Source organism: Pogona vitticeps, chromosome 4, assembly GCF_051106095.1.
Source record: "Pogona vitticeps strain Pit_001003342236 chromosome 4, PviZW2.1, whole genome shotgun sequence".
Lineage (NCBI taxonomy): Eukaryota > Metazoa > Chordata > Lepidosauria > Squamata > Agamidae > Pogona > Pogona vitticeps.
This window is the reverse complement of record NC_135786.1, coordinates 170401938-170429095: the sequence shown is the minus strand read 5'-3', so window position 1 is coordinate 170429095 and position 27158 is coordinate 170401938. Positions and strand designations below refer to the sequence as shown.

At 39.5% G+C, this 27158-nt stretch overlaps 1 long non-coding RNA gene across 1 annotated transcript in view; it reads right to left on the bottom strand.

Moving 5' to 3' along the window:
* The window catches only part of LOC144589244 (uncharacterized), a 36939-nt gene extending 16143 nt beyond the window's left edge, over positions 1–20796 (bottom strand). The window contains exon 1 of the long non-coding RNA XR_013545269.1: positions 137–20796. This is a non-coding gene — a long non-coding RNA (uncharacterized LOC144589244). The remainder of the gene's footprint in view (positions 1–136) is intronic.
* Positions 20797–27158: the final 6362 nt, after the last annotated feature.

The window sequence follows — 27158 nt, the reverse complement described above, 5'->3', positions numbered from 1 at the left end:
AAGTTTGACAATTTGTGACAGGACAGAAAAGGAATTCATTATATTTTGTAATCGAAAACCCATTTCTCATTTTTTTTTCCCTAGAACCAAGCTGCTACAATGAAATTGCTTAAACCTCTATATCAAAATTCCTCACCTTGGTGGTTTTTAAAGGTCACGCTCAAGGGTCTTCAATTTCTTTCTGTTCATACGTCGGTTTGGCATCTGGCAATTTGCAGACCTAAGGAACAAGGAGGCACGATATTCTTCTAGAAAGGAAAGAAATCTGTCAGGAGAAGAACATATTAAAATTAAGAAGCTTCACTAATAATCGGAAGATGCCACCATTAATTTTCTTCCTGCAAATGTCAGAGGGAAAATTTGCAGCCTTTACTCAGAAACTACCTGAAAATGGTCAAGAGGAATGAAAGTTTTATGTCAAGAATATGCATGGTTAGTGTCACGTTTTTTTGTAACGTGGCCCAACAGCAAATCAAATTTATCTTCTTTAACAAGTTATTTATTATGCTTCAACCTTCCAGGTTCAGGGGACATTCAGTAGATGAATGGAAGGAACATTTGGGCTGTAGTAGTATATAATACACAATCACTGTGTAGACCAGTGATGGCAAACCTTTTTGAGCCCGAGTTGCCCAAATGGCAACATAAACCAAATTATTTCTTTTGAAGTGCCAACACTGCAATTAAACCTGAATACTGAGGTTTTAGTTCAGAAAAAACAACTCATACAGTTGTCTGAACTAATCAACACCATTTGTCTTAAAAGAAAAACACAATAACAGAACTTTCAATGATACAAACTATTTAAAATTGAAAAATAACCATTAACTCTAGTAAATGGAAAAAATATTAAAGTAATACATTGTACACATAGTCTGAAGCCAGGTAATTTATACAAACTTTTAAAATAATTATATGTATTTTTTGATAAGGGATACTCAACTTGGCATGCTTTTGCACAATTAATGTGATTTTTGATCTTGTATGATTGCTGATAATTTGTCAAATCTTGGCTCATACACCTGTAGGGGATTCCAAAAGATGATGTCATTCCTGCCTGTCAATCAGAAGATAGAGCAGGAGGGGTGGAGTCAGAATGACAGTTAAGACAGCTGGAAGAGACAGTTAGAGAGGGAGAGCTGGAATAAGACAGGGATAGAGAGAAGTAGGGACAAGAAGTTATTGAGAGAGTGTTAGGGTTTAGGAATAGATTAGAGGGGTTAGGAAAGAGAATTGAACAGTTTACATCATATTGAACAAGCAGGAATGAACGCATAAGCATAATATGAATAATACCAGTGATTGAATGCATGATTTAATATAATTGAACACCTGAAACAGTTATATTTGATTCTCCTTATAATTTTTGTTCTTTAATAAAAAAAACCCTGATTCCTAAGTTCTTTGAGTAGCTCCTAAGTGTGTGGGAATTGTATTGGTATTAAGAGAATACCTGGTGGCAGCAAAAAGGGCGTGTTCACCTTTGTGGAGCCCAAAGATATAAAGGGCGCAAAGGGGGATCGCCACAACGCTATTAGTTTAAGAGCAACACATGCAACACTCATGTCATCTGTCAGTCTGTTTCTGGTATAAAATTTGATATAATTCAAAGCTGAAAACAGCTGCTCAAAAGTATAAGATGACCCAAAGAAAGTAAGAAGAGCAATCCCAGTGCTTTCATTGACTTAAAATTATTTGGCAGAGAATTCCACACTTTAAGAATTTCATTTTCAGAACGACCAACTGTGCTGTCCTTTGTCATCCCTCCACACTCTATTTTCTCCAGTGTTGCAGGCAGGCCATAGAATTTATTTTTCCAGATACAGTTTTCTTGAAATTCCAATAGCTCCATTTCCAGATTTCCAAAATCTAACCACTGTAAGCAGGAAAGATCAAGTTCTTCAAATTTGGCTTTATCTGGAGAAATAAGAAAACACAGGATTGTCTCCATCATACAGAACCATAAAAAATTCTCCTTTGCAGCTGCTGCAATGCTAGAAATTTATTTTACTTTATTGAACTTATACCCCTCCCCTCTAGACAAAGTCTACTCCTTGCAGATTTCCTGATAGCTTGTAGGATTGTCCATAAATGTTGTAGAATTTTCCAAAATATTGCAAAATATTTCAGCTGACCAATTTCAAGGTCTCTCTCAAAAACCTGCAGTTTTCTCTCAAATGTTCTAATTTTACAAAACATCCTTTCTGCTGTTTGCCCTAAACCTTGCAGGTTTTTTGTTCAGTACATTGAAGAGTGCTGTAAAATCTGTAAAAAACATGAGGTTGGTAAGCCAGGCCATATCAATGAGCTGTGGATATTTTTGCTCCTTTTCAGTCATAAACCGCCTAATTTCATCCAAGCAGGCTACAAATCTCAGACACAGGACATTACTGTACATAAGTAAAGTATTATACTGTGCCTGAATCTTGTCGAGAAGTGCTTGAACCTGTTGAAAATTAAGAGCATGAGCTATGATGTAATTCACAATTTTTGTGACATCTCTGAAGATATTGTCTAATTTTTGGCTGCTTTCTCTGGCACAAATAGCTTCTTCATATATAATACAATGAAACTGAATGACTATATGTTTTGCTTCTTTAACAAACCTGTATGAAAACAGATGTCTCCCCCACCATGCAAGGTGCCCCATCACCAGTAACTGAAAACCACTTTTTCTGCTCTTATGTGTTGTGACAAAAATGCCTCAATCACAGCATTGTAGATATCTCCCCCTTGTGTTCTTCCAGGAAAAGACAACAGTTTTACCAGCTCTTCTCTCCTGATGTCATATACACAGTTTGTCTGTCTGGTTCTTTATTGATTCCTCCAACTGACACTTTTAGAAAAATGGGCTATGCCATGCAGTGCAGAATGCTGCACTGAATTAAATGCACCCTATTTATAAAGCTTCATGGATTGCTGCCTTGTCGTGGTTAAAGGGCTTGAGTAATTCAGAGAAGCTATGGGCTATGCCATACAGGGACACCCAAGACGGACAGGTCATAGTGGAGAGTTCTGACTAAACACAATCCACCTGGAGCAGAAACTGGCAAGCCACTCCAGTATCTTTGCCAAGAAAACTCCATGGACAGAAACAAAAGGCTAAAAGATATGACGCTGGAAGAGAAGACCCTCAGGTTGGAAGGCGTGCAACATGCTACTTAGGAATAGCAGAGGACAAGTACAAGTCGCTCCAGAGCTAATGAAGTGGTTGGGACAATGCCAAAAGGACGCTCAGCTGCAGACACGCCTGGAAGTGAAAGGAAAGTCCAATGCTGCAAAGAAAAATACTGCATAGGAACCTGAAATGTGAGATCTATGAACCTTGGTAAGCTGGATGTGATCAAACAGGAGATGGCAAGAATAAACATTGACGTCAGTGAACTAAAATGGATGGGAATGGGAGAATTCAGTTCAGACGATTATCATATCTACTATTGTGGGCAACAGTCCTGTAGAAGAAATGGGGTAGCCCTCATAGTCAACAAAAGAGTGGGAAAAGCTGTCCTGGGATATAATCTCAAAAATGATAGAATGATTTCAATACAAAATCCAAGGCAGACCTTTCAACATCACAGTAATCCAAGTTTATGCACCAACCACCCATGATGAAGAGACTGAAATTGACCAATTCTATGAAGACTTACAACACCTTCTAGAATTGACACCAAAGAAAGATGTTCTTCTCATTATAGGGACTGAAATGCTAAAGTAGGGAGTCAAGAAATAAAAGGAAGAACAGGTAAGTTTGGCCTTCGAGTTCAAAGTGAAGCAGGGCAAAGGCTAATAGAGTTTTGTCAAGAGAACAAGCTGGTCATCACAAACACTCTTTTCCAACAACACAAGAGGGGACTCTACACATGGACATCACCACATGGGCAATACCAAAATCAGATTGATTATCTTCTCTGCAGCCAAAGATGGAGAAGCTCTATACAGTCAGCAAAAACAAGTCCTGGAGCTGATTGTGGCTCTGATCATCGGCTTCTTATAGCAAAACTCAAGCTTAAACTGAAGAAAGTAGGAAAAACCACTGGGCTAGTCAGGTATAATCTAGACCAAATCTCTTATGAATACATAGTGGAAGTGAAGAACAGATTTACAGAACTCGATTTGGTGCTCAGAGTGCCTGAAGAACTATGGATGGAGGCTTGTAACATTGTACAGGAGACAGCAACAAAAACCATCCGAAAGAAAAGGAAATACAAGAAACCAAAGTGGCTGTCCAATGAGGCCTTACAAATAGCAGAGAAGAGAAGGGGAAGAAAATACAAGGGAGATAGGGAAAGTTACAGAAAATTTAATGCAGTCTTCTAAAGAATAGCAAAGAGAGACAAGGCCAGTGGAGGTGATGCCATTTCAGTTGAACTATTTAAAATCTTAAAAGAAGACACTGTTAAGGTGCTACACTCAATATGCCATCAAGTTTGGAAAACTCAGCAGTGGCCAGAGGATTGGAAAAGATCAGTCTACATCCCAAACCCAAAGAAGGGCAGTGCCAAAGAATGTTCCAACTATCATACAATTGCACTCACTTCACACGTTAGCAAGGTTATGCTCAAAATCATACAAGGTAGGCTTCAGCAGTATGTGGACCGAGAGCTCCCAGAAGTACAAGCTGGATTTCGAAGGGGCAGAGGAACTAGTGACCAAATTGCTAACATGCACTTGTTTATGGAGAAAGCCAGAGAGTTCCAGAAAAGCATCTATTTCTGCTTTATTGACTGTGCAAAAGCCTTTGACTGTGTGAACCACAGCAAAAGATGGCAAGTTCTTAAAGAAATGGGAGTTCCTGACCACCTTATCTATCTCCTGAGAAATCTATATGTGGGACAGGAAGCAACAGTTACAACTGGATATGGAACAATGGTTCATATGGATATGAAAAAAAATGGGAAAAGGAGTATGACAAGGCTATATATTGTCTCCCTGCTTCTTCAACTTAAATACAGAATATATCATGTGAAAGGCAAGACTGGATGAATCCCAAACCGGAATTAAGACTCCCAGAAGAAATATCAACAACCTCAGATATGCAGATGATACCATTCTGATGGCAGAAAGTGAGGAGGAATTAAAGAACCTCTAATGAGGGTGAAAGAGGAGAGCACAAAAAATGGTCTGAAGCTCAACATCAAAAAAACTAAGATCATGGCCACTGGTCCCATCACCTCCTGGCAAATAGAAGGGGAAGATATGGAGGCAGTGACAGATTTTGCCTACTTGGGCTCCATGATCACTGCAGATGGTGATAGCAGCCACAAAATTAAAAGACGCCTGCTTCCTGGGAGGAAAGCAATGCCAAGCCTAGATAGCATCTTAAAAAGCAGAGATATCACCTTGTTGACAAAGCTATGGTTTTTCCAGTAGCAATGTATGGAAGTGAGAGCTCGACCATAAAGAAGGGTGACCATCAAAGAATTGATGCTTTTGAATTGTGGTGCTGGAGGAGACTCTTGAGAGTCCTCTGGACTGCAAAGAAATCAAACCTATCCATTCAGAAGTAAATCAACCCTGAGTGGTCACTGGAAGGACAGATCCTGAAGCTGACGCTCCAATACTTTGGCCAGCTCATGAGAAGAGAAGACACCCTGGAAAAGACCCTGATGTTGGGGAAGTGTGAAGGCAAGAGGAGAAGGAAACGACAGAGTACGAGATGTTTGGACAGTGTCACCGAAGCTACCAACATGAATTTGACCCAACTCCAGGAGGCAGTGGAAGGCAGGAGGGCCTGGAGTGCTCTGGTCCATGTGGTCACGAAGAGTTCGACATGATTTGGGAAAGGGGGACCAAGATGCTTGGTTTGGGAATATGCCCTATCTTTTGCCCCCCCCCCCAATGCTAGTTTGAACTTATCAAAGCTTCTGGAGCCCATGGAGCCTATGGTTGAGGAGAACCTACTGGCCATCCTGTTCCTAGACAGGGGTGTCAGAGGTAATGTGCACTTACAGTATAAAATTTTTTATTAGGACTTCAAAAAGTGACTTATTAGTGCAATTTTGTTATACAGCTCTAGAATGCTCACTTCGCTCCTGTGCAGAAAAGGTATATGATTGTGTTTTTTAAAGCAAGTACATAGAAATCGTTATTTGGCAGTTCATGCAAGTTCACAGTTTGTCTAAACAGGTGTTTGGTGCTCCAGAGGAAGAGGTGGGGCAGGGAAGCTGGGGGTGCTGCCTCTGAGTGGGCGCCTACTGGAGGAAGCAGGGCTCGGAAGTGCCGAAGTTCAGAGGAAGCAGGAACCCACACAAACCACCAAATCAGGAGCTGGTGCCCATCTCTACCTTTAATATGTTTTTGCAAAATTTGTGATCCATGTATTCATTCTAGAGTAAGGCAGGAAAAAGTCATGTAGATGGTGTGTCTTTAACATAATGTGGTTTGGCCCTCAATTTATTTCTTAAGGATAGACAGCATTGCAACCTGCAATTTCTTAAGGATGGATTACTTTTGTGACAATCTTGGTCCTTCTTTTTCTTTTTAAAATCCTCATCCTAAAATTATTTTTGGGTAGAAATTTGCAGACATTTAAGAACCCCTCATTTTTTAAACAGTACTCATAATTCCGCCCCCCTCCCTTTCTTCACTTGAATCATAGTTCAGAAATATTTTCTCATTGAATTTACATTCCAGTGATATAAACCAGCAGCAAATGGGTGATGGATCCAAATATGTATGTGGCCACTAGATGTCCTCCTCTTCCAACATTTGCTTCATAGTCCTAAAAAAAGGAGGGAATTATTTGTTAGGCTCCATCCTCTTACACACTCGCCCAGCCTCAACAAGAATTGTCTTAGAATGCATTGTTAGAACATTTCATAAAGCTACATCTGACACTACTTTCAGGTCTCTGTCCTCAAGCCTGTCCAGGCTCGTTTTCTCCTCCACCTTGAGAAAAAAACAGCAGATTCACTGCACTGTCACCTTCCCAATGGAAGTTTGTTGGCTATGCAATCATGCACATGTAGCATTTTGATCACCACAGCAGTTGCTATGCTGGCCCCTCTGAGAGCTTGGTGTGATTTGCCACCCTTCTGCTTGGCAATTACTTCTTACCACAGGTGACCGATGGAGTAGCAATTTGCATCTCTTATTTAAAAGGACCACAGGTGGAAAAGAGCACCTTGTATCGCTAGACAAAACGTTTGCTTCTTCAAACATGTTGCTATTCATGCAAATACGCAGACAATGCTGGCCTGTCACCGGCAGGTCTTTGCTGCCAACGGTCTCCGTGTCAAAGCCACATTATTTTTCTCTCAGTGATCAGGATGGCTTGTTTTATTACCTGTCTCTAGCATCCAACTACAGTTTTAGAAAAGGGTGGGCAAGTCCTAGAGAACAAGGTATCAAATTGGAACCCCCAAACGCACTGGTGCCACGTTCTGTTCCTCTTGGGCCCCACATTTGCTGATGTAGTAGAGGCAGCGTTAGAAAGAGGCATTTTCCCCCTTTTGAAAGAGGCACCTGCTCTCTGTGTGCCTTGTTTATGGGTAGCGTTGTTCCTGGAGTGCAATTCCATCTCTAAATAAGTGTTGTGGGGAGAGAGCACCTCATTGTAAAGCAAAAGCAGGCAACAGTGACTGCACTGCTATTGGTGAGCTGCTACTTCTGTTGGCCCTGGACAGCATTGTCAATTGGGAGAGATTATGGGAACTGTAGTCTGGCAACATCAAGAGGACCCTAAGTTGTCCACTGCTGCATTGAAATGAGGAACCTACTCCCCATGATGCTTGTTTAGAAGTTGAATTGTGTGCCTTTGAAGCTGACTGCACGGGCTGTTTAGCTCACTGTTTGGAGAGCTGCAAGGATGGGCTGTTGTGCTCAGGCAACATCATTGCTAGAGTGCACAGAGCCACACCTTTCTGGCCTCTATCAAGGGACTTCTACTTTTTTTTGTTGCAGGTAGGATCGCTTTAGTTTGGATCAGTGTGATCACTGGAACCAATCCAAAGCAAGTCTTCCTCTTCTCAATTTGCCAATTTTATGAACTGGCTTAATAAGCAAACCAGGATATTGGTGAATTAATCGCTTCCTGGGCTTGGTAAAGTTGCTGAAGTATAACTACTTCAATTATAAAATATTAAATCTTCTCTTTGGCTTCTCTTAAAGGGCTAGTGGAGAAACTGACTAATCCATGGTGGTGCCAGTTTCTCTACCAGTCCTTTAAGAAAACACAAAGAAAAGGTCTTTTTTTAAATACCTGATGCAGCACATCAGCAATATTCTATATACCATTATAATTTTTTTTTAGTTTCTCTGTCCTCTGCCAAGCAGGGAAAGTGATTAATGTGCCAATATTCTGAAGTGGCTTGCTTATTAAGCCACTTTATGATATTGGCAGGAGCCAATTCCATATGAATGCTCAGGCACTAGCATTGTTCAGGCACTATTCTCATCAAGCCCAGCCATTCCCAAACACCCTGCACTAGCTTGCTCCCTGCTGCTATCCTTTGTTTCTTTCTGCATGGAGATCTAGAATGCTTTGTCCCACAGCTGGAGCTTGGCATGCTAGATCTGTGTGTGATGGGGAGGAAAAGATAAATCATCTTCTGCAATCATCACCTAGCTTTCAGGGGACCATCGGATGAAAACACACTTCCTCAGTATTACTGGCCATATGTTGCTGACGTGAAACTCATTGTGAGAGCTTTACTCACACATAACTGATGGAAATCCATCATAATATATTATCAAGGTGTTCGGATTGCATCGTCTCTTGAAGAATGCTTTAAGGCTCAAGAATCTTGGAAACAGAATCATAACAGGGATTTGGGGGTGATACAGACACCATTCGCAGCAGCAGTAAAGCCTTTCACTGCAGTGCGAGTGTTGGCATAGATAGTACCCATGCAACCCACTTGACTGCATTCTCCAAGCGTTACCAGAGGGTAATGGGATCCAACTTGATATTGATGTCTCAATGAGGACCTCAGCCTGGACTTTTCAAGACTCAATCCAACTGTCTAACCATTTTACCACACAAGCTTTGAAGTGAGCTTAAAGCAAGAGTAGGGAACCTCTTTCAGCCAAAGGGCCACATTCCCTTTCAGAAATGTGTGTCTCACAAAGACAGCAGATGGTGTGTAGCCTACCATTTAGAGTACTGGATGTGGTCTGGGAAGGCAAATAATCAACTCTTTGCCCAGTCATGTGACCTTGTGAAAAGTCATACTCTCTCAGCTTTCATAATCTAGACTTTGTTTTAATGGCTCTCTCTGTGTGTATTGCTATTCTGAGATCTCTGAAGAAAAATGGAATTGAAATGTAAATGAATAAATGGTTCTGTGTTGTTCTACAATCTACATTGATGATTGTCAACTGCTTTTCTCTCTAAACACTGGGCAAGACATTTAATATGTCTTTAATATTTAACCATGGTATAGAGGCACTAGTTATTGCTGTGCAGTCTGATATACATATTGAATGTGTAAGAGCAATGCAGGATAAACATAAAGTGCAGGATGCTGATAGCATCCACAGGATTTTGTCTGCATGTGTTTTGTTTTTGGAAAAATCCATAACCCATCTGGAAATGTGGGCAATAATGAATGTTGAAGCACAACAGAATATAACATTAATCACACAAATTGAGGCTTAAAAAAAGGAACCTAAGGAAATTAGAAGGGAACCTATTTGAGAGAAAGATGACATTCCTAAAAACATTTAACTAATCTATTAATCTTGTGAGGAATTAAGATATGCATTGACCAAATTATCTAAATTAAAGCTAATGTAAATGGAAATGATTGCAACATTTAAAAGGTAATATTTTTCCTTTGTTTTTCTTTTTAAGTATGACCACAGAAGCACAATTGATGGTATTTGTGTCAATCTTGTCCACTGCAATTTGAAAACAACAAAACTTGGAGGAGATTTTTACGGTAAAGTAAGCATCTGGTGGAGAGAGATTCAAATATATAATTTTCAGCTTCTTGAGGGAAAATCAGCTGGTAATTAAGCTGCAGTAACAAAACTCGAATAAGGAGGTTTAGGTGTTTAAATCATTGCAATCTACTATCATACTGCAGTATTAACTACATTTTGGTAATGCCAGGAGGAAAAACACATCATATAATATAAATTTTATTGGCCTATAGAACATCATAAAAGTGAGGAAAGAGACAAGGGAAATGGAGCTCTCTTGTGTGCTTGTATCCAGAAAGTATAAGGTGAGTCTGGACAGAGGTTGGACATAGCAAATTACAACTAGTTACTTCCAAATTCTGGTTCAAACCCAGATTTTTCCAGGATAGTTTCTTCTATGTTATAGATATACCAAGTATCTAGTTATTTGAAATGTGTTCCTTTGTTCATTCACAAAGGCATAACTACATTATGTTTCTAACTTAACAAAATCGTGGCTTCTTATAACATCAGGACAGCAGAAAGTTAAGCAATTAGTACACCTGGAATCTTTTGTGATGTAATCACATTGAGTGTATACCACCATATGCACTACAGTGAATATATCATTGATTTAGGATTCTAATGCCAATGTGAAGTTGGATCCAGTCCTTTGCTTTCCACAGTTCCTATATTATGACGAGATGGGAGGAGAGCTGTTTGGCTCTCAGGAGACTAATGATATTAAAAGTGTGCAATGTGTTTTGCCATTTTATACTGGGCTTGTAGACAATCCAGCTATTCCAGACTCTTGGCAAATATCTCACTTCACCAAGATCATTCTGAGTCAGTTTTCTCTTCAGGAAAGGAGTCATTTTTAAAAATGGTTGAAAACAGATGTAAGAATAGCAATAGTTTGTCATTAATTCCCAGACTACAAGCTGCATCAAGAGAAAAAAAATGCAAAAACCCAGAGCTAACAATTCTTATATTAAGTTATAGTGCAAGCTTATGCAAATATGGATTGAACTTACTCCCAGGTAAATGATTGGTGTACCAATAATATCAAAGGGCAGCTGTCTTCAGTTGCAGGTAGACACAAAGAGTAAAGAAAATAACCTTACCTCTTAGGACCCAATGACATTACTTACTTAGAAACAGTAATAGTAAGAAAAGGGTGATTTTGTGGAGGAAAAGTTTTCTTTCAGGAAAAAGGAAAATTCTGCCCAGGCAATAATGGAGAAAAAAAATCAGAAAAAAAAAATCAGATCTACTAGGAAAACGCTTTTTAACCTTTATTCTTAGCATAAATCACCAGGCTCATTTTTCACAGTCTCCTTTCTATAGAATTCAATTAAAGGTCAGATTTCTAATGGGGATCCTAATTATTAATGTATTACCACTTTTAAATTATTAATGAGTTGACATATTTGCATAATGGGTAAAGAAAATGCCCAAGAACAACTTCCGTATCATATGAAGAATCTTCAAAATGTTTAATCAATGTCTTTTTTATGTTCCCAGCCAATCCGTCTTCTAATCATTCTGTCGATACTTGGAAGATCCATGCAAAATATTTTACCCTTAAAATTAGTACTGTTATTAATCAGCAGGGAAATATTAATCTTTGTGATGGAAAGGTATATGATTGGGCCCTTTAGTGCTTTGTGAATGGAGAATAAGGTTTTGATTTGAGATTTGTAGAAGACATTTCTAATCCTTGTAATTTTCTGGAATGGCAGAAATATATATTATATGCATACATTATATATATGTATGTATTTATTTACAACTTATATATGTGTGTGTATATATATTTATGTATGTATATATATGTGTGTGTGTGTGTGTGTGTGTGTGTGTACACACACACACACATATACACACACACATACAAACACACACACATACATATATATACATATACATACATACACACAGTGGTGCCTCGCTTAGCGATTGCTCCGTTGAGCGATGAAATCGTTCAGGGGAAGCGATCATCGCAGGGAAGCGATCATTGCAATGCCCCCATTTTCGGGCAGCTGATCATCAGTTCCAAAATGGCAGCCGGAAAAACAAAATGGCCGCCTGATGTTTTGCCTCGCTTTAGAGGATTTATGGAGGATCTTCACATGTCAGTTTCTAAGCCCATAGGAACGCATTAAACACGTTTTAATGCGTTTCTATGGGCTTTTTTATTTCGTTTAGCGATGAAATCGCTTAGCAACGTTTTTCCTGGAACGGATTAACATCGCTACGCGAGGCACCTGTGTGTGTGTGTGTGTGTGTGTGTGTGCGCGCGCGTGCATGTGTGTGTGTGTACACGCACACACACGCACACACGTATGTACTTGAAACATGCTTTGTATTTAAGCATCAGGATCACTTGCTTTGTATAGAAATGTTGTATCCTAATCTTTTAATCCTCTTGTACCCTTCAAGGTGACATAGCAGAGTCACAACCCATGATGAGAAATAAAATCATAATAAAAAAATACAGAGGGAATATAAATATAGTGGCTGCGTCCATAGATAAGATACCAAACAAAAACTTTTAACAAGTAGTTGGCAATAAGCTATCAGAATAAAAATGTTGTCACCTACTGGCTAAAAATTTAGAGAAATGTTATCTCTAAATATTTGTCTATCAATATATTCACTGTTCTATTATTTTGTGGTTTTACTCTATACCAACTCAGGAACCCAATGGAGAACTACCACTTATTAATTCCAGCATGCATTACTAGAAGTAACCATGTGCCTGCATAGCTATGAGTGATTTTGTTTGTTTGTTTGGGTTTTTTTGTTTACCATCTCCATCATTGACTGAATTTAACTGGAGATCTCAGGACCAAAACACATGGCATAATTTGGGGAGTTTTCTGTTTCTCCACCCACATTTTATTTTTTTAGGGCTCAGTGATTCATAGGGTGGCCATGAGTAGGAAAGTGACTAGATGGCAAATAACAGCCTCAGCAACAGGTAGCCCAAGGAAAGAGAGCCCCAAAACTTGCATATTGTGGCATTCTGCTTAATCTGAAAAAGGCTTAGTCCAACTGAGGAATTTTTTTGTGTGCACAGGCCAGCATGGGTTCCTTTGTTACTTTGCTTTTTTAGGTCAGCTGCAGGCCTGTTATAAACAGCCTAATTCATTTCAGAGATTTATTTTTCTGGCCTTTTTAAAATTGCAAAATTGTGAATCATTCCCCTCTCATATTAACGTATTTTTTCAAGTTAATTTGTAATAGAATTTTCAGTTTTAATGAGTGAAATTTTATTTGGCTTCTTCTTCTGCATTTTTTTAAAAAAACATTTTACCTGTATCACAACACTGATGACAGAAAACAACTCTCTTTAAATACAGGATACACAAACAAATATGGAGGTACGGTATATTCTTGGCATCAAGTTTGTTGTTTACAGAAGATCTGTCTGGATGCTGATATTGGCATTTCTGTGAAGAGTTTGGCTGTCAAGGATTCCATACTGCAAATAAAAACACATCCACTTTGGCTGCTCCTTTTGACTTAGCTTTTCCTCCAGGGCTATCTGCCTTATTCTTGTCACCCAGTTTTCTATTGTCAGTTCATCCATTGTATGTACGTGCATGGGTTCAAAGCCACCTAGACATAATTCTAGGCCTTTGGGTTTCAACTTTACACAGTTTTAAGGTAAAAGATATGCCTCTATGCATATCCATAGAAAGAGACAGTCAATATTGTGAAATGTTATTTTACATTAGTACCAATATTAGTAAACAAAGCTACAATGGCTCTGCTGTGTAGTTTCATCTGCTTATTCTTTCTTACCTCACACCAACAAACACAAAATGTGCAGCTCCCCCCACCCATATCTTTTATCAGTCCATTCCAACCATTAGCTAGTGAGTAACACTCTGGCTGGAAGCCACTGGGAAGATCCTGTTTTGCGGTTATTGCTACCACAAACCACAGTATGACTAAATGCCAAGGTCTAGTTATAGGTCAAGGTCAGACCAAGAAGATCTATTGTTTGACAAAGAAGGTAAAATGGTAAGGAATTATAAGGTGTACTACTGAATAAATGCAAATATTAGGGGGGAAATTAACAAATAACTATAAAACTTCAATAAAGGTTCAAAAATCAGTTGCTTTTCTTCTGCTATATCACAGTATTATAGTACACTTCCATTGCATTTTTATATTTGCTTCAATATACTTTAAACTTTGATAACGAACCATACATTCATAGGCCTGTCACAAACAAAACTCAAAATCTTATACAACCATGGCCACACACAAAAATAGAGAGGCTTGTGGGACGGGGAAGGATTCCAGCTCCCATTGATGCTTTCCCACTTACCTGTTTTCTGTGTCCTTCCCATGGAGTTTCTAACTGAATACAGGAGGTCTTTATAATGAGAACTGCCAGTATAATTACAGCATTTTGAATATAAATTCTGCAGCCATGTGTGATAGTGAGGCCCATTCCCACTATGTGGTATCATTAAACCAAAATTCTAAGTCACTTGTTATTTGTGGTCTTTCATTTTGGTATTAGTTTTATTCATCTAAATCCCACATTGTGCTGATAGCTAGTGAATAGGCCCAGCGGGGTCTAACTTGGGTGCTTGAGTTGCTTGAGTAAATAGATAAATCTTACATGCTCCAGGCACCATCTTGTTATTTTGACAAGGCAGAGGAATTGAGTCAACACCTGGGACAATGCATGAAACAATAAGCTTATTGTGATAAAAAAGTCAGCTGCTTAATTTAGATGGTGTTGACACCCATATATACAATCTGATATATACTGATCTCTCTGTGTGTGTGTGTGTTGCTAAGCTATATACAGTGGTGCCTCGCATAGCGATTGTTCTGTATAGTGACAAAATTGCTTAGCGATGCTGTTTTTGCGATCACAAAAGCGATCGCTTTGCAATGGTCCCTATGGGGAAATTTCGCTTTGCGATGATCACAGGGAAGCGATCATCGCAAAGCCCCCATTTTTGGCCAGATGTGTACAGATGTGGAACCTGGACAGTGAAGAAAGCTGACAGGGAAAAAAAACATGTATTTGTTATATGGTGCTGAAGGAGTGCTTTGAGGATACTTGGGACTGCCAGAAAGACAAACCAGTGAGTGCTAGATCAAGCCAAATTGAATGGTCTCTGGAAGCAAAAATGATGAAACTGAGTATGTCATACTTAGGGCACATCACGAGAAGGCAAGATTCTCTGGAAAAGACATGGTAAGAAAGGTTGAAGCCAGCAGAAAAAGTGGGAGATCGAATATGAGATGGATTGACTCCATAAAGGAATTCACAACCTTGAGTTCACAAGAGCTGAGTAAGGCAGTTAATGATGGAACACTTTGGAGATCACTCATTCATAGTACAGTGATGCCTCGATTTACGACTAGAATTCGTTCCAGAAGATGGATGTAACTCGAAATGGTCATAAGTTGAAGCACCATTTCCCATAGGAATGCATTGAAATGCAATGAATCCATTCTGGCCAAAGGAAAAAAACACACACAAAAAAATAAAATATAAATCACTGCAAGACTCATTGGAAATGCAATTAATCCCTTCCCGCCAAAAGAGGGGGGGGGAGAAAAGCAACCAGGTGTGCAGGACCCATTGCAAATGCACAGAAAACAAACGGAGCAGATTAGAAATGCACAGAGAACAATGGAACAAGGTCAGAAATGCACAGAAAACAAAGGAAAAAGCAAGGGAAGCATGCAGGACCCATTGGAAATGGGGAAAAAACCCCAAAGCAACCAAACCCCCAAGACCCATCAGAAATGGGGGGGACCCAAAAACAAACAAACCCCCCAAACCCATCACAGCACAGAAATATAACCCCCCGGCCTAAAACCACGCTGCAAAAACACCCAGAACAGTTTTTTAAAAGCAGAAAACAGCACCTTACCTTACCAAACAGGCAGTCCCAAGCCTCCCTGCAAACACACACACGCTCACTAAGAAACAGAAGTCAGGCAGTCCCTCCTCAATCACAGTCACTCTAATCGTTGGTGCAAAAGAGGTATGAAGAAGCAACTTCTTTTGCCACCTACAGTTAGCAATTTGAATTTCCCGCCTTTTTCCCCTGCCTTTTTCTGTTCATAACTGGAAGCTCCGGTCGCAAGTAGAAGCAAACTTTTCCGACCAGAGCTGTTCGTAAGTCAAATTGGTCGTAAGTAGTGATGGTCGTAAGTTGAGGCACCACTGTATCGCCATAAATCGGAGATGAATAGATGGTATATGACAACAACAAAGGCAGGACCACTGGGTAGGCATAAAACCTGAGCTGGGAGTAAGGCTTAAAACTTTTCTGCATATGCACTTCTTAATCAGATCCATTTTTAAAGAGAATATTTCAGCAAGTACAAAGTGTCAAACATGATCAGGATCAACCTCAACTATTTCTTACTATTTTTCTTTTATTATGAAACAGAAGGTTTTTCTACAGATTAGTTGTAAGCAAAAGGTGTTGGATGCATAAAGCAAATATGTGGGGTGATTTCTTGTTATTTTCTTTTCTTTTATTCTCATCCCTTTCCTGCGAGAATGGAAGGGTGGAACGAACATTTTTAAAATAATGCATGAAGGCTGTGTTTACTTGGAAAGTACCTCTTATCATCATGCCATATAAATAACCACCCTGGAGTTGATTTAATTTTATAGCTTGGGCTAGAAGGCTTTGCTCAGACTGACCCTTCCCCATGTGCTATATTCTTTGCCAACCACCTACATTTGAGGAAGCCCACCCATAAATATGGAATTCGTACATGTTAACAATACCATTGAGAACCACACAGTTCAGAAATATATGATTCTAAATGTGCTCATCAGGGATGGGGATGAGAAGAAAAGAAAAAGGAGAAGTTTCCAAAGAAATGAAGGGTTGTTGTTGTTTTTAAGAAAAGCCAGCTGGAGGAGTCAAACAAGAGCTTCTCTGGTTGAATTTCTGCCTGATCAATATGGAGAGAGAGAGAGAGAGAGAGACTTTGGAAACTGTTAATCAGTGCCTGGTCCTTTAAGAGCAAAAAGCCCAAAGCCCAGGTTTCTGTTTCTCTCCTCATTCAATTGGTGAGGGATTATATATATAAAGTAAGGGCAAGCTAATGCTTGTGAACCACTGTTCCTTCTGATAAAGTTCTACTGAGCATGCTCAATAGTTGTGAAATGGCTGCCTTTCCTGTTTGAAAGTGCTATTTTAAGTTATCAAGTTTATTACAACTACCGGATGGACTGATGCAAATAAAAAGGGGGAATAAGATAATTACTATTCTTTTAAGAATAAAAATGTAGGTGTTTGAAATACAGTATATTTTAGCAGTTTCTTGACTGCTGACAAAAATGGTTGCTAAATCATGACTATACTTAAAAATTTGTAATTCTTAAGCCATGTAGCCGAATGCCACCATATCTGGCATGGAGCAAATTCAGACTGTCTGCCCCTCCTGTGCCGAATTTGGTGCTGATCCAGTTCAAAAGTTACATTTTTTTTTTGTTTGGTGTAACCCTATTTTTAAAATCTAAAAATGCTGATTTGCTCAGTCACACAATACCATTTGCTACACTCCTATGTAGCAGTAATTATTGTGTTTAATGAAAATGGACGCCTAAAGAAAGAAGAGGAAGAGCATTTAAAAATCCATGAAATATATAGTTTTCTTCCAGGATTAGTACAACAAAGATATTCTCAAATGACAAACAGCTCCAAAGCTGTGTTACTATTGTTGTGCCTATTCAAAGAGTTACACATTTAACATTATGAATAAATCAGAATGATAAAAGGTATGACTTTATGGCACGTTGTCAGCAAGCTGGAAACAAGGTGAAGATGATATGATCTCAATGTGCAATGCATATAACCTTGTTAAGAGATGCCTCGGTAGACATATTCTGATTGAAAGTGATGTTCTGGTGAAGCTTTTTTTGCTGTACATAATTGATTGTAATCTTTTTTTGAAAGAAAAAGTGTGTTTGGTTAGGTACAAACATGTTCCAAGCTCATTAAATGCTGGGCTATGGCATCTTCATTTACAAATGTTTTCCATCAATAGGAGCTGAATAATCTTTAGATAATCAGATTAATCTTTTGGGGGTAAAGTCAGGAGGGGGAGTGTAATTTGCTGTCACTATAAAACTGGCAGTGCATAGGGGAAACTGAGGAGACATATTAAACTGAGAAGGCCTTATTTATTTAATTTAAACCTGACCTTGTTTTCAGAGAACAAACATTGGCAGAGAAAGACAGCATTTTCTCTCTCTCTCTCTCTCTCTATGGCACGATTCCATAACACAGTCCTGTCCTAGAAATGTCTGTGGAACCACAGAAACTTAAGCTGAAGAGGGAGAGATCACAGAGCAGCTATCAGTAAATGACTTGTTGAAAATTTAATTCTCTGAATGCATCATGTGGTTTCAAAGGACAACACATTCTAGAGCAGCCATCCTTCTTTGTGTCATTTCTTCTGGAAGGCGGCAGTGAAAGCTTGGTGAAAGCTTTATTTCTTCAGAGTGTTGCCTCCCATGTTTAGGGTTGCCTTGCTTTTAGCAGCAGAGGCTTTGAGCAGAATAACAATGCCCTCCCAAACCATGGCCAGGTGCTTTGAAAAGCACAAAGACGGAAAGTTGGTTTACTCAAAAGTTCCAAAAAAAACAGATGCTGTTGCAAGCTGTGGTGCATCCAGAGACAGAGCACACATTATATTACAAGCCAGGGGTGGTCGGTTTTGTCAGATCTGGGAGCAATTTTTTTGGACTGAGGGATCCTTTCAGGTCCTGCATGAGCCACCAAAAATGTGGGGGGGAATGAGTCCAGAATTGTGTAGAAGCCCACTTTTGGTTTTGAAAATATGGATTGAGGTATATGAAATATGGTAAGGGAGGGAGCCCTGTAATCCATATAAAAGGTATGAAACCTATAGTTTGGCCTTCTGCATTTGTTTGTGCATTTGTTTCCATTATACAGCAGCTAGAGGTGGCAGCTTTCCTCCCAAGCATGGATATTGTGATAAAAACAATATTTTCCCCTATGTAAAAGCAGTTTACATTGCGAGTGAAGCTGCCATTGACACCAAAAGAATAATAACCACAATGATAATTCAGAAATAGTAGGGTTGGGGATTCGGTATTTGGTGTGCGGTGAAGTCCTCCTGCTGTTGGAACTGCTTTGGTCAGTGTTCCTTACAACTTACTGGTTACCACCAGCCTCTAATCTGGAGGGCTGGGGACAGTTAAATGAGGACTTGTTCATTGTCAGTGATAAGTCACTTAAAGTTATGGTATTTGTCTTCTGCAGGCCTAAGCACACTATAGAATGCTGGACAGTCTTGCTCAAGCAGCCTGCAGTTTATAAACTAAGCTGGTCTAATTGTAGCCGAAAGCATTTCAAACCAGGACTCAGAAAACCACCCATCCATGGAAACTCACTGGAGGATGGCATTGGTACAACCACTTCTTAAATATCTCACAACACCTTGGAAATTCTACTAGTTGGAATTAACTTGATGGCATATAGCATAGCAATTTATAAAGTTATATACTTCTCCCAAGCTGGAAAATCCCCTACCTATTTTTTAATATAGGTAGTATGGCTCCTTGCTTTTCTTTGAAGATGATGTCGTGGGTGATATTCAGTGCGATGGATTAGTAGGGATCAGCTGCAACCGAACTCTCAGTACAGTATTGTTGTTTGTCTCATGATAAGTACAGGGGACAGCCATAACGAAGAGACTTAACATATAATTTCTTCTTTATTTATACCATGCACAAATTTTCAGAACAACACAACATATTCAGAGTATGGCTTTGATGGGCATCTACTATGCATGAAAATCCTGCCTACTCATTGGATTTGATTTTTTTTGGAACAATGTTTTTTTAAAAATTGCAATATGGAGCCTGCAGTCATAATATATTATGCACAGTTCTGTATATGACAAAACATGAAGAATACTGCATGTGCAGAAAATGGCATTTTATATCTTTGAATAAAATGCCATTTTAAAAAAATCTTACTGTAACTGTTGCTGTGGTCCCCTCACTGCTCAATGGATGGCAGTGTTGGCTTCCCTAACAATATTTAGTAAGCTTGTGAAGCACTATGTTGCTCTTTTAGCTTTCTATTTTCATATATTTCATAATGTTCAGAAATCCTGGAGTTGATTGCAGATGAAGAATAGCCTTCTTTGGTGAAAATTAACTTTTTAAAAAGAAGACAAAAATGTTATGGCACCTTAAAGACTAACTGCTACATTTTAAAATATAGTAGTTGGTCTTTAAGGTGCCACAATAGTTTTGTTTTCATTACTTTTATTTTCCTTCCATTTTTGGCCTGATATGTTAGCACAGTGTAACACAGCTATCTCTTCTGAAACGTCTTTGTTGAATGCCACTTTCTAGATTTAGAACTGGCTGTATTGGCATGTATTGGGGTATACCAGAAAAATAGCTTTATATTTGCAAATTGAAGTAGTGTTTTAGTAACAGTGCTTGAGGGAAAAGATAGTTACAAAGTTGCATTTTCCCTTCAGAAGTCTGGGATTTCAGGTACACTCTGAGACCACCAAATCCCTGTTACGAAAAGCTGTATGCATGACTCCATGGGCAGGTGAAGGAATAGTAGGACACAAGGGTGCACATAAGCCCTACCCCAGGTCCTCACTTTACCCAGAAGTCTCCCAGACGTTTGTGTTTATTAATGTGAAAGTCTGTAAGCTTGTCCGGTTGAATATGGCTATAGCCCTTGCACCACTGATGGGCCTGATAAGGCACAGTTCCTAGTCACATGAATGTTCCCGTAAATATAGCTGCACTATTTTATTTTATTTTTTAGTTGAACAATGCCATATATTTTCTAGCAACTGGAGAGGAAGTAATCAATCCATATCAGGCTTGTTGTTGTTGTTTAGTTGTTTAGTCGTGTCCGACTCTTCGTGACCCCATGGACCAGAGCACGCCATGCCCTCCTGTCTTCCACTGCCTCCCGAAGTTTGCTCAAATTCATGTTGGTAGCTTCGGCGAAACTGTCCAACCATCTCATCCTCTGTCGTCCCCTTCTCCTCTTTCCCTCACACTTTCGCAACATCAGGGACTTTTCCAGGGAGTCTTCTCTTCTCATCAGATGGCCAAAGTATTGGAGCCTCAGCTTCACGATCTGTCCTTCCAGTGAGCACTCAGGGTTGATTTCCTTCAGAATGGATAGATTTGTTCTCTTTGCAGTCCAGGGGACGCTCAAGAGTCTCCTCCAGCACCACAATTCAAAAGCATCAATTCTTTGGCGGTCAGCCCTCTTTATGGTCCAGCTCTCACTTTCATACATCACTACTGGAAAAACCATAGCTTTGACTATGTGGTCCTTTGTTGGCAAGGTGATGTCTCTGCTTTTTAAGATGCTGTCTAGGTTTGTCATTACTTTCCTCCCAAGAATTTCATGGCTGCTGTCACCATCTGCAGTGATCATGGAGACCAGGAAAGTAAAATCTGTCACTGCCTCCATATCTTCCCCTTCTATTTCCCAGGTGGTGATGGGCCCAGTGGCCATGATCTTAGTATTTTTGATGTTGAGCTTCAGACCATTTTTCACACTCTCCTTTTTCACCCTTATTACAAAGTTCTTTAATTCCTTCTCACTTCTGCCATCAGAGTGGTATCATCTGCATATTGGAAGTTGTTGATATTTCTTCTGGTAATCTTAATACTGGATTGGGATTCCTCCAGTCCAGCCTTTTGCATGATGTATTCTGCATATAAGTTAAATAAACTGGGGGACAATATACAGCCATGTCGTACGCCTTTCCCAGTTGCTCCATATCTAGTTCTAATTCTTGCTTTCTGTGCCATATATAGATTTCTCAGGAGATATATAAGGTGGTCAGGCACTCCCATTTTTTTAAGGACTTGCCATAGTTTGCTGTGGTCTACACAGTCAAAGGCTTTTGCATAGCCAATGAAGCAGAAGTATATGTTTTTTTCTGGAATTCTCTGGCTTTCTCCATAATCCAGTGCATGTTGTCAATTTGGTCTCTGGTTCCTCTGCCCCTTTGAAATCCAGCTTGTACTTCTGGGAGTTCTTGGTCCACAAACTGCTGAAGCCTACCTTGTAGGATTTTGAGCATAACCTTGCTAGCGTATGAAATGAGTGCAATTGTATAGTAGTTGGAGCATTCTTTTGCACTGCCCTTCTTTGGGATTGGGATGTAGACTGCTCTTTTCCAATCCTCTGGACACTGCTGAGTTTCCAAGCTTGCTGGCATATTGATTGTAGCACCTTAACAGTGTCATCTTTTAAGATTTTAAATAGTCCAACTGTAATGCCATCACCTCTACTGCCCTTGTTGTTAGCCATGCTTTCTAAGGCCCATTTGACTTCACTCTCCAATATGTCTGGCTCAAGGTCAGCAGCCACACTATCTGGGTTGTTTGGGACATCCAGATCTTTCTGGTATAATTCCTCTGTGTATTCTTCCCACCTCTTCTTGATGTCTTCTGCTTCTGTGAGGTCCCTCCCATTTTTCGTCCTTTATCATGTCCATCTTTCCACAAAATGTTCCTTTAATATCTCTAATTGTTCTCTAATATCTCTAATATCTCTAATATCTCTAAATGTTCCTTTGATATCTCTAAACAGATCTCTGGTTTTACCCTTTCTATTATTTTCCTCTATTCCCTTTGCACCATTCATTTAAGAAGGCCCTCTTGTCTCTCCTTGCTATTCTTTGGAAGTCTGCCTTCAGTTTTCTGTAACTTTCCATATCTCCCTTGCATTTTGTTTCCCTTCTCTTCTCTTGCTATTTGTAAGGCCTTGTTGGAGAGCCACTTTGCTTTCTTGCATTTCCTTTTCTTTCGGATGTTTTTGTTGCTGCCTCCTGTACAATGTTACGAGCCTCTATCCATAGTTCTTCAGGCACTCTGTCCACCAAATCGAGTTTCTTAAATCTGTTCTATACTTCCACTGTATATTCAGAAGGGATTTGGTTTAGATCAGTGGTTCTTAACCTTGGCTTACTCAGGTGTTTTTGGACTGCAACTCCCAGAAGCCTTCACCACCAGCTGTGCTGGCTGGGGTTTCTGGGAGTTGCAGTTCAAAAACACCTGAGTACCCCAAGGTTAAGATTATACCTAACTAGCCGAGTGGTTTTTCCTACTCTCTTCAGTTTAAGCTTGGATTTTGCTATGAGAAGCTGATGATCTGAGCCACAATCTGCTCCAGGTCTTGTTTTTGCTGACTGTATAGAGCTTCTCCATCTTTGGTTGTAGAGAATATAATCAATCTGATGTTGGTACTGCCCATCTGGTGATGTCCATGTGTAGAGTCACCTCTTGTGTTGTTGGAAAAGAGTGTTTGTGATGATCAGCTTGTTCTCTTGACAAAACTCTATTAGCCTTTGCCCTGCTTTGTTCTGAACTCCAAGGCCAAACTTACCTGTTGTTCCTTTGACCTCTTGACTCCGTACTTTAGCATTCCAATTCCCTAGAATGAGAAGAACGTCTTTCTTTGGTGTCAGTTCTAGAAGGTGTTCATAGAATCAGTCAATTTCAGCCAATTTGGGGGTAGCATATGTTTATGTGAGATGTGCGGTACAAATCGTACACAGAGTATCTGTAACAGTATCTATCTAGCCATGCAAAGAATCACCCTGTGATGGGAAAAAATGCTACTGCAAAAGACAGCCAAAATCAGTTTGGGGGTATATTTGCAGGAAATTCTCCTCATTCAAGGTTGCTTTTGGGGAGGGCGTGCAGAAGCAAAACAGGTGAGATAATTTCTTAGTGGATCCTTCATAACTACTTTCAAATGATGTATACACCAGCTGGGTTTAAATGGAAAAGGTTCCTTCCTTCCTCAATTTCTCCTACATTTCATATTTTTTAAATTTTTACTTCCTCGACTAATAAGTAGATTGGAACTCAGTTAATTTTTTATTGGGCACTTGTATTAGACACATAGGACATTTATCTGTTTTACTGAGCAATGCAGTTCTCAGTTCAAAAAATTCACGTAAAAATGTGAATCTTAAGGAAAGGTGCATAGGAAATATGTATGTTAGAAGAAACACAGTAAAAAAATGAATGTGATTTCCCTTGTTTTTTTAAAAAATGCAGATTAAAAAAGGAAAGTGGATGAAACAGATACATTGTTAGATGCATATGGACCAGATGTAGACTGATTTGTCCAACTCTTCCAGTGAATACGTCCCATTGAACTCAACTTGACTTACGTCTGAGTAGATTTGATACAGAACACACATTTAATAGTCTTCCGTGGTGACTTTGTGTACCTGCCTGATTCATTCTTCACTCTGAACATAGCCTCCTTTGGAACTTAACCTCAAATTACAAAGCAGGTTCCATCAGAAAGTTAGAGCTGGACAGTTTCATACTGACCACAGACCCAACAATACATGAGACATAGTTACCAGTTCCATCACATTATATGTATTAAAAAGCACCATTGACTTCTTATGTCTTTATTTCACTATTTGAATTTGCACATAGAAAAAGGGATACCACTTATCTTTGAATGCCAGGTAAATTTCTATATTTTCCTTTTGCAGCCGAACTCACTTGCATCATACCAGAGTGCTTGCAGGACATTCTTGCAACAATATGTTTTTTGTCCACTGCTGAAGTTTGATATTTAAACCAATTGCCTGCAAACCATGTAGAGTAACACAGTGCCATTCAGAGAAGACCCCTCTCTGTATTTGGAAATGATTGCTGAGAAGCTCTTCCGATGTTTATTTTGTTTTGTCTCTGATCTCCTTAAGCTACAACAGATGGATGAAAAGGCTGGTGTCGTTGGTACACCTTGTGAAAGCAGTGAGCCTGGTCTGGCAGCCAGTTTTCCCAACCTCTCAGAGCTCTAATTAAAATCCACTGAACACATGAGCACTGTTGGCACAGGACTTTGGAAGTGTTTGTTACAACCGTGTCAAAGAGTAGATAAGGTTTTTAGGGGATTAGTGTTGGGTGTTTTGTTTCAGGTGGATTATTTGCAATGAATGGGGCCTTACTTTTTTTTTTAATCTGTTCAGCAAAACAGGCAGGTGTGGATCTCAAAATCATCCTGATATTCAATTTTTTAAAAAACTGATGAAAGTTTCAAGGAGCATTCCTTTAAAAAAAAGTGAGGGAGAACAAGAGCAGGAGCAGGATATCTGCCTTGTATCAAGCTCAGTAACATTAATCGGAAACTGGATTAGTATGTCACACGGTAGCTTCACTTTCTGACATTGAGCATCTCTCTCATGACAAGCATTATAATGTTTGAAACACAAGATGCCAGCCTCCTGGAGGCTGTGGGCAGCTAGTGAATTTACACTGGGAGACTATAATTGGGAGTAGCTCCTTCAAACATATCCCTAATGTATTTACCTCTACATCTCTCCTTTGCCATATAGGTAGGTAGGCAGGCAGTTTATTGAAGAAGCCTTCAGACCATTTCAAATCCAGATACAATCAACACAAACTAATGACAAAAACAACATGAAACTTTCAACTTGCAAAGGGCTGAAATTATAAAATACTGAAATTATATATACAATTTAGTTCATTAGTCATAACAAAATAAACATCTATCATTCTAGTAAAACCCCACGAGAGACAAGAACATTATTTAATTTATCTAAACAGGTTCCTCTTCTTCATTTGCCATATACTCTTGCTTCTGCTCTTTGAGTAAGATTGAATAGGTTGGTATCAGAGACCAGAAACAGAATAAATGGAAACTGTTATTAGAAGCAGAGCCATCTTAAGAAGTAAACAAAGCTTGATTGCTCTCCAACTTGTCTTGCAGGTTTGCAAGTTGCAAGTTAACTTTGTTCTGTTTGGTGATCAGTCATCAGGCCTTGTTTGCATGGTGGTTGTGCAGCAGCAAAGAGTGTATTTCTGGAGTTATATTTTAATACCGTCCAGTTCAAAGCTGCTGCTTTGTCTGTATCACCACAGAAACAGGGACTTTTTACTAATGGCCTCATTAATTTGAAATTCACTTCTTGTCAAGTCCACCAATGTCCCTTTCTTCTTTTATAGCCCTATAGAATTAGTATGGTGTAGTGGTTAAAGTGTCAGAATAGCCCCTGGAAGACCAGGGAGCTTGTGGGAAGACGACACACTAGCACTAAAAAGCATTATTCTAGCATTTCTTCATTAATGTTTCCTCTAGAATGAAAAAGATGGTAGCATCTATGGAGAAACATGGGAAACCTAAAAAATGAAGATGATGTTTGAATCCCCTGTGAAATTTCCAAAATGAGGCATTCTGATTGTATTGACCTCTTTTGGGAGCACCCCAGGTGAACTGAGGGTAAGTAAACCAGCCAAATCATTTAGCCCTGGACATGATGGCACTGTGGATTAAACCGCAGAAGCCTATGTGCTGCAAGGTCAGAAGACCAGCAGTTGTAAGATCAAATCTATGCTACGGAGTGAGCTCCCATCGCTTGTCTCAGCTCCTGCCAACCTAGCAGTTGGAAAGCATGTAAAAATGCGAGTAGATAGGTACCACCATGGTGGGAAGGTAACGGCGTTTCGTGTCTAGTCACGCTGGCCGCGTGACCACAGAAACTGTCTACGGACAAACACTGGCTCTATGGCTTGGAAACGGGGATGAGCACCACGCCCTAAAGTTGGACACGACTGGACTAAATGTCAAGGGGAACCTTTATCTTTACCCAGGAAAGAACACAGAGTCAAGGGGACATATATAAATGTTAAGTTTAATTCATTTATCAGTCCACTCTAGCTGAGAGTAACAATTGGATTTGCATGACTTCCAGTAACTCAATCTGCCCACAAGGTTGTTGTGATGAAACAATGTGGTGTGGAGATATAATGAAGTATGGGAAATAATGTACCCCATCCTGAGTTCTTTGAAGGAATTGTGGAATGATCTTATAATACAACAATGTTAAAGTGTTATATTCAGAAAAATGTGTTCTTTCCCTTCTAATGCACATATTTCAGAGTTACAATTTGAAAGCTATCAGTAAACACTTATTTGTACATATGTGTGAATTTCATATAGTTTTGTTTCCTCCACTTCCCCCCTGCTCTTAACTAGGAATGGCTCATCATGTGCATTAAGCCTGAGAACCACTACCCTTCGACAGCCATGAAATGAGCAGCATTTACACCACTGACTTCAGGACAAAAGCACAACTAGATCTTGATGTTTATGTTGTTGTTGTTGTTTAGTCGTTAAGTCGTGTCCGACTCTTCGTGACCCCATGGACCAGAGCACGCCAGGCCCTCCTGTCTTCCACTGCCTCCCAGAGTTGGGTCAAATTCATGTTGGTAGCTTCGATGACAATGTCCA